General features: G+C 41.0%; 1 long non-coding RNA gene across 1 annotated transcript; it reads right to left on the reverse strand.

Moving 5' to 3' along the window:
* Positions 1-5,312: 5,312 nt before the first annotated feature.
* On the reverse strand, positions 5,313-8,984 carry LOC135302705 (uncharacterized). The gene is made up of 2 exons (XR_010364268.1): positions 7,939-8,984; positions 5,313-7,074 (listed from the first exon to the last, which is right to left on the reverse strand). It is a non-coding gene; the product is annotated as an uncharacterized LOC135302705 (long non-coding RNA).
* Between the last annotated feature and the right edge of the window lie 213 nt (positions 8,985-9,197).

The following is a 9,197-nucleotide window of genomic DNA, read 5'->3' on the forward strand; positions in this document are numbered from 1 at the left end:
TGGCTCACAGTCAGCTTGGTACCTACCAGGACCCCCATGTCACTCTTTGCAGAGCTGCTTTTCAGCTGCTCAGCCCCAGCCTGTACTGGCGCTTAGTTATTCCCTCTGATGTGCAATGACTTGGATTTTCACCTGTTGAACTTCACGAGACTCGTGTTGGCCCATGTCTCCAAGCTCTCAAGACACACTTGAATGGCAGCACAACCTTCAGCTGCTGGTGTATCAACTGCTCCTCCCAGTTTTGGATCATCTGCAGAGGGTGTCCCATCATCTGGGTCACAGGCAGAGACATGAAACAGCACTGGTCCAGGGGTGACCCCTGCAGTGCAGCACTGGTTCCCAGCTGCACTTTTTGCCCCTGAGCACAACCCTTTGAGCCTGGCAGTTTGTTTGGCCACTTTTCAATTCAGATCATTGTCAATTTGCCTAGTCCATATTTTATTACTTTGTCTTTGCTGATGTAATGGGAAACATTGATGAAAGTCTTGCTAAAGATAAACTTTCTCTGCTTTCTCCTCCTACACGGAGTTAGTAATTTTGTTGCAGAAGGCTATCAAGTTGGTCAGGCATGGTTTTCCCTTTGCTAATGCACCCTGACTACTCCAAATAACCCTCCTGTCCTTAATGTATCTGGAAGTGGTTTACAGGATTTTTTGCTCTATCATCTTCCCATGGATCAAGGTGAAGATAAATGATCTATAATTTTCCAGATACTCCTGCTTGTCCTTCTTGAAAATGGGAGTGACTCTTGCTTTCTTCTATTTCTCAGGACTCTCCCAGTTGCTTTGACCTTTTTAAAAGATAATAAAAATCAGTCTTACAGTGTCATTGGCCAGCTCCCTCAGCAATTGTGAATGCATCCTATTATGTCCCATGGCCTTGTATAGGTCTGGTTGTTTTGAAATGTGCCTTTTGCAGGATAAGGTAGATAAGGTGTGGAAGGGATTTGGAGCATATTGTTTCTGTGAATTGTGCTGGCTTTTAACTAAGTCTTGCCTGCCTAAGAGTGTGTATTGTAGTTAAAACATAATTCAGCAATAAATCAATTAAATATCCTGTAAGGAGAAAAGAAGTAATCAAGAGCAGAAGTCACTATTTATGTGACTATTGTCACTTTGAATTACATTTTCAAGTATTTATCTCCAAAAAGACACAAAATCTAGTGTTGTTCCTTTATTTTTTAAATCTGCATGCATTAACAAATCTACTTTTAGAAAGGTAATCCTTTCTGAAAAATACAAATCCTAAGCCTTCCTACCTTGAACCACATACAGAAAATTTATTAAACTGTTCATAAATTGAAGTGAATTGATGCATGTATAAAAAGAAATCATTGTATCAGCTTACACATATATATAGCTGCACATCTGTATTCAGACATGTTCACTGTTACCAACACTTCAAACATTCTCATGGTGTTTTCCTTAAAGGCTCGACTTCCTGAGTCATGTAATTACATGGGTCTCTATTTGAATTTTAAATATAAACTAATCCTTGCCTGACATACTCAAAGACTCCAATGCAATATAAACAATGTTTGAAACAAATCAGGATTTCAATGCCTGAATGACAGGCAAGGACCTGAGTTTTATCAAAACACAAAACAAAAACAGCTAACTTCCAATTTAATTTCTTTTAAGCCAGTACCTCAATTTTTTAAACTTCCTCACCACTTTTGGCAGAAGATTTTCAATACCTGCATTGTGATCGGAATATTAAAAACTGCAGTAGAGGTGGGGACAAGTTTGAAAGGTCTCAAATTTTTCCTTTAATCTCTACAAACCTATCTGAATTGAAGGCTGTGGCATGGAGGGAGGCAGGGGTAATTGCAATAAGAAAAGCCAAACAGAGTGAACTGAAGCAGAGGGAGGCAGGTTTCTCTGGCTCTCGGGATTTTTTAATCTACATGGTGCTTTCTGAATACTTACAAGGTTAGACTAATGCCAATGAAAAGGTCTTGGTATGGAGCTGGAGCCCCTGCACAGCTCCTGCATAGGGACCAACCTCCTCCCTGTCAGATCCAAACAGCAGATGGAGTCCCTCAGGCTCAGATGAGTGTATTCCACAGCAACAGTTATATCATATTAAATTAAATTTGTCTCTAAATCTTTGCTCTATGTAAGAATTAATCCTCATGAATGATTGTAAAATATATAATCGCTTGAGGAAAAAGGCTGTCTGGGATTAAACTGCACAGTTAGGCTCAACTCAGATAGGATACAGCACATATCCTGGAGCAGTTCCTCAGGGCTCTGACACCTGGGTCAACCATTGTGAGCCAAGAGACAGCGAGCAGGGAAAGCACCTCTTCTTGCTCACAGAAAATCATGTCTGCACAAAACCAACACAATATTGCTGATAGCTTGTATTGTATCTTGTGCAGGGAAATAATTTCTTCTGAGGTGAAGATACCCAATTTTAGCCTCTGTGCTGAGATTTGAAAATGCAAGGAAAACTTCCTTTGGTGGTATTATCACACAGCACTATGTACAGAAAAAAATATCAACCCAGCCTTCCTTCTGTGGGAGGGCAGGAAAGTAACTACTCTGAGAAGGAAGGTGTAGAGTATAGTAGGAGAGACATTTGGATATGGTAGAGAATTAGAATAGAACAGAGAACAAGTTGGCAGTAATGGCAGAAGTGATCATAATGTGACCAGAAGCTTGGCTGAAGCCACCGACCCATATCAGTTATGCCATCTGGCATGTGACAAATTCATTTCAGTCATCACTGATTTGGGCTGCTTTAAAGTGAGAGATGGAGCAGTAAAGGGCTCTGTGTCTCATTGCTAGTACTGTGTTGCCAACAGAGTAGCTAGATTGTAATATTGATATTTGTCCTTTCTTTCTCCAATTTAGAATAATTAAGACTTTGGGAAAACAAAACATCATTAAGAAATACAGTGGTTATTTGATTGTACTGACAAAACTGTAATTTTCCTCTTATTCTGATAATTACGTCAACTAAGTCTGTGGACGTTTGCTTTATTATTACATTTGTCAGCATCTGTCACTGTAAAATCTCTGATAAATGTCCTCAATTTCCCTTCTAGAGTAATGTCATTAGCCTTTAAGTGAACAAAATACTTAATTTGTTGCTATAGCAGTGGAGTTTGAGAAAAACATGGTGACCTGCATAAAGAATTAGCACAAATTTGATAAGCATGCACTAAGACTATTAAAAACCCAGAGATTTGATATACTGCTCTAAGAGGCACAGTCTTTGTGACAGCTAACACGCCAAGTTTGTGGAAATTAGCACTATCCTGGCTGAATTATATCTCCTCTGCAATCAGCTGGGTTTATTTCTTACCTTTAATATCAGACTTGTGCAGAATTGACCTACCTCCGTGGCTAAAATAAAAGCACATTGTAGTGGCAGTAATGCTTTAGGAATCAGAATGACAAGTGTCAAAATACTGCCTTCCCAAACCTATCATAGCAGCATGGCCCAAAGGCAAAGAAATGAACAGAGAAATCCAGAAAAACAGATATTTACTTTGCTTTAGTATTTCTACACTCAAAAAACATTTGTAAGATGTCTTTGCTGGGCAAAAACAGTTACAGAAAGCAAAACAAGGTGTGAGACTTTCCACAAGGAAGGGACGAGAAAGCATGCGACACTCAGTGCTGCTGAGGTCCTTGGTGTTTTACCTGTACCAAGTTTGTGACACAGGCCAGGGTCAAGACCCTGGCTCAGTAACAACTAAAGCTGACTGGTCTTGTCCCTGCATTTGAAGGCTTCCTCCCTAACAACCAGTGAGCTGTCTGGTCTCTCCTCCAAACTGGATTGCTCCACACAGGAGTCTAGGAATAACCTAAGATGGAATAAAGGGTGGACTATCAGAGACAGGAACCTTGGAGGAAACAGAAAGTGAACTAAATTGACAGAACTGGGACACTCCTAAAGCAGCCTGTAGGAAAGCTGCTGCCCTTCAGATGGGATTGTATTTTTCTCATCTGCAGATCCTTACAAATTGTCCTATCTATTGCAAACTCAGGCCTCCTGACAATTGCATAATATTCCCCAACTACTTTTTGCAGACTCAGACTCAGTGTTTATGGATCATAAGCTGAACACTGCTCGGCCTCTTAATTTAAGTGTAAGCTCATCCAGAGCATCCATTCTCAAGAACAGACAACAGCGTGGCTGAAAAACACTTCCACTTGCACAGAACTGTGAGTATTTTAGCTTAATTGTACACTGCAGCACCATAATCACAGAGCATGTAAATGTTACAAAGTTTAGTTCAGTATAAGATCTTCTCTCTTACCTGGAATGGCTGCTACTTGTGTTCCTGTGGAAGAACAGGTTTCATCCACTTCTCTCAGGTATGTATGTGTTACCTGTGCTACTTGTAGTGGGCATAAAACCAGCTTTGGCTCATCTACAAGAAATGCAAACTATTGATATAGAGATACCATGAGAAGCATGGCAGGGAACCATCCTTCAACTCTATTTCCACCTCCTGCTGCCCTGCTGTCTTATCTTGGGCAAGCATTTCATGTTTGGTGCTCCCCATCTGTGGAATTACAGGAGGGGGTCTCTTGCCTTTCTTTGCAAAGGCCTCCACTGATGTCCACACACAGAACTCAGCATCACTCAGGGAGCCCCGAGTGGTACCCATCAGGCTGCAGGTAGGGCCACTGCTGTGAAATGACAGACCCACAACCATTTTCACCAAACACCTTGGGCTGCTGTAGGAAGCCTGAGAAAAAAAAAAGCAGCTGTTTGAGCCAGAGCCCTGGGCACTACTGGCTGCATTTTTCAGCCCAGCTCTAGCTGAACTGTGGCTGGTTTAGACTAATAAATAAACACCCGCGCACTTAATGAAGAGTATAAGCTCATTCATACCACACTAACAGCAGTGAAGGTGCCTGCAATGACCTGGCTTCTCTCCTTTTCATCTTGGCTTTCTATGCAGCACATTCGCCAGAGCTTGCAGTCCCAGGGTTAAAGATCCATTTGCAATTAGTAAAGAGAGCAACATGAAGACTGAAGTATTTTTAAATGCCTGTAAAATGTAATCACTAAATGTAATCATTAGTACTTTTAGGAAGAAATGCTTGAAGTGGACTGAAAATCAAAAAAAAAAAAAAAAGTATTTGCAAAAACCACTTAAATTTTAAGTAGCTCTTCAGGTAAGTAGTTTCTAAAAATTATCACTGCTTCAATATAAACATCCCTATATATCTGTTACCTCATTTCATCCAACACAACTGTCAGTGCTTTACTCACATCCCCTGAGTATGTATTATAATCAGGTAATCTTATTACTCATTGCTATAATTTAAGAGGACAAGTACAACAACTGAAATGCAATATCTTATTGATTTATTTAAGCATTACTAGGTGAGAGAAGGATGAAATCAGATACAGGACAAGCAGATACACTGAAATGTTCAAAGCTGATTTTTACAAAATATTCTGCAAAATAGCCTTATTATTCCAAAGGATGCACTCCCAGTGTGCAGGAGCAAGGCTTCAGATTGCCTGCCCAAGTGCCTTCCAGTTCCTGGCATTGCTTTTTCTCTGGATTCCAGGAATGCAGGCACATATCCAACATTCATTCAAATCTGTGGGAAACTTTCCACATACACAACGGGGCTTTCACATCAGACTGTTCAACTAAGTGAAAAAGCTATAATTTCTTGGAAAAAAATAAGTCAGTATGACTTTCTTTAATCACTCAGGATGAATGTTTCCATTCTCACTCTGAAAACTTCATGGTTACAAGGCTGAAGGGAACTCAAACCATTTATCTCAAATCATACTTTGGAAGTACAGCAAGTACAATACTTTCACACATTCACAGCCTTACTTTCAGAATATGTCTTCAGATATTACAAATGACTTAATGGAATTTTAAATTGTATTCTGCTAATACTTAAGCATCACAAAAGGTTCATATTCTGTATTTTCTTGCAAGACAGACTTGAAATTATGGGAAGACATTCTTTTATTACACATGTAATGTGGCATAACAAGTGTTATTTACTGCACTTTTCTCAAATTTAGTCTGACTTCAAAGTATTTATCATAGTAATTGCAAATAGCAATCATGGGAAAATCTCTCAAAAATCTTAATCTAAAAAGTGAAAATAAATTTAAATACCTGACAGTCATGACCTGAAGAAAAACATTTATCCTGGTGGAAGAGGAACACACCAAAAGAACACATGTAAAGATTAAAGAGAAACTCTCAAGAAAACTGTCCTAAATTCTTAGATGCTTAGTCTGAGATGACTACAAAATTTTTTTTCTGTGATTTTTTCCCATTTATTTACTTTAAACTTTTGATGCTACCTGTATGTGCTGGTGCAGAAAGGATACAGGAACAATGACAAAACCATGGATGAAAGGTAAAGGGCAAACTCATTTTTGTAACCTCACCAACCGGGGATCACCAAAGCAGCAGACAGGAAAGGCACACAAATGGGAACACTGCAAAGCTTGGTCCACAGTGGAGGACCAGCCAGCCTGCTGCTTTTTCTGTATTTCAGGGATTCACACAAGTATAATTTACCACTGTGCTTCAATCATGCCCACAGGAGGGCAGGATTCTCAAGCATGGTTGATAGGGTGCCTCTCAGTCTACCACAGGGCTACGTTTCCTAGACACAGATGTTCTACTTGTCTAAAACACAAGGTCAAACAGCAATCAGTATGACAGGCGTGGTTTTCAACAGCCAGACTGCAAGGAGCATGTTTACAGTCCTCCTCCTCATCGCTCTTCCACTTCTCACAGGAGCTGATGGCAGATCCAGACTGGTCCAAGGCAGCAGCAGATGGCAGAGCAGACCTGCCACTATTTTGTATCATTACACCACTGTACATCTGGGTCCAGTACCTGCAAAAGCTTTCTGGGACCTGGTCCATGGGGTGGGTGGCAGTGTGGGAATGGGGACTTTCAAGACTGTCCAAGTTTGGAGTATTACAGTTTATTGTAGCCTTTACATCTCAGTTCTGAAGGGATGTTTTCTATTTCTTTTTATAGCTTGAAAGGTGGCACATGAACCATCCAGCTGGTCCAAGAATTGCCAGTGAAAATGCTGAGAATCCAATGATTGTCTCCTAAATTAAAGAAATAAGGTTAAATAAAGCTAAATAAATTGAAATGCTCCCAAACTAAGGTGTTCATTGCCAAGCAAATTATGTGGTATTATTGAACTTCTGCAGCTATAATTCCAGAGATGTGACAGATTCTGAAGGAAAAATAATCCACAAAGGATTATTTTACATGTTTTAATTAAAAGCACTAGAAATCTATGCCAGATAGAAAGAAAAGTATCTTAGTCCATTCCATGCATCACCATGATTATACAAGACACATTTAAAACAATAAAAGGCGCATTAAAAGTTATTAGGCAAATGTCTTCGTTTCCTACAGAGTCAGTACATTTTGTACCTCTTTCTTGAGCTTTTTATAAATATTTTATTTATAGAAATAAATAGAAAATAAATAGAAACAGTATTATTGGTTTAATAGTTACAGTAGCACAGTCTACCACTATTCAGATAAAGGAGCTTTGGGTATTCACCAACACTGGGAGTTGATACAATAGGGCAGAGAGTTGCTGCTTAATTTTTAGTTAAATAAATTTAGTTGGTATTCTAGAATCACATGCTGGAATACTTGTGCTGGGGACTATAATCAAAGACTTAGAAAAGGCACCCCACAGAAATGGATTTTGTGACATGTCTCTGTAGGATGCTATGACAGCATTCCCTTCCTCTCAGGCACAAATTTCCCTTCTAGGAAGTGGGAGGAGACCTTAGGAAGTTTGAGGAGAGCAGGGAGTTTCTGGGCAGAGCTGGCTTCTAGGTGGGACGAAGAAAACAAATATTTTGAAGAACAGTAAGAGAATGCTTTTCCGAGAAGATAGGCTTGCATGAGAGTAAAAAAAAAAAAGGGGGGGACTCAAAGACAGAACTCACCAGCAGTCCCACTTTGCCCTCAGGTGGGGAGCTGTGGATGCAGCGACTGCTGCAAGCGGCAGAGCTGAAGCAGGAGAGCCGGGACCCGCAATGCCTTACAGGGCCCATCATTTACCGGGCAGGAGAGAGCACAGCTGGGATATCCTGACCAACGAGCCACTACTGCCGCCGGGAGTTTCTCAGCTCTCTTATTTTCTATTGCTCCGAGCCTGTAGAATGCTGAATTCTCTTCGATGAAGACTGCTTGACAGGCAAGTCCCTTGGTTTTTAGCTGGGAGCGGGAAGCTCCAGGCAGCCCCGGGGTGATGAGCAGCAGTGTCTGGGATGCCGCGGCCGCCTCCCGCGGCCTCCCTGCGCTGTGCTGCTGAGCCCCGGCGCTGGGAGGAGTTTTCTTCTGCTGCTGATGCTGTGAGCAAAATGGAGAAAGCTGTCTGTCTTCCCATCCACAAGAACTTTAAAAGTCTTTTTTTCCCCCCTATGTATATGTGTCTCCACACAAATTGCTTGTACCCGATTGAACACTCTCTGGAATTCCTGTTTGCAGCTCGCTTACTACCTTCATTTGAGAAACTGACCCATAAATGAGCAGTACCTGGAATAAAATACTCCCTGCTCCCACTGCAGAGAATATCTCCTTCTTGCACACCTTACCCAAACCATCACTAATCCATGTGCACAGTGGAGCTGTGAGGCTTCCCTGCTGAGAAAGCAGACTTCCACAGCAGGGAAATGTGAAGTCACCTGCCTGGGTTCAGGATCAAAGCAAAATGTGTGGTAGGGTAACAGGCAAAGGCAAAAAATGTTATCAGCATTTCTGTTAGGAGATTATTTAAGCACACAAGTAGCTTGTCCACAGAGATGGACATGTCTACTCTGCATGCAGAACTGGAGAGCCACAGTGCCATGGCACTGAGCCCAAGCTTAGGAGCTGTTAGCCCAGGAACCAGCACCATGCTAATTAAGCAACTCATCTTGCAAACTGGGGCTGGTTTATAGCTAGTCAGCTTTCAGCCACAGCAATCTGACATCTGACAGTGTGCATATCTCATTAAAGTGTGTTACTTGTGCACTCAGAGCTGGAGAGGCAGGGAAGTAAATAATCCTCCCCTCAGCTATGGACTGTGCCATTTCCAGGATGGACATTTTTCATAGATGAATTCTGTGCCTGTTATATGCAGACATGAAGATTTTTACTCAGCTGCAGTAAAGACGCGATTTATTAGATTCCCTACTCATTTCTAAATATATTTTATTAATTT

Source organism: Passer domesticus, chromosome 6 (genome assembly GCF_036417665.1).
Source record: "Passer domesticus isolate bPasDom1 chromosome 6, bPasDom1.hap1, whole genome shotgun sequence".
Classification (NCBI taxonomy): Eukaryota; Metazoa; Chordata; class Aves; order Passeriformes; family Passeridae; genus Passer; species Passer domesticus.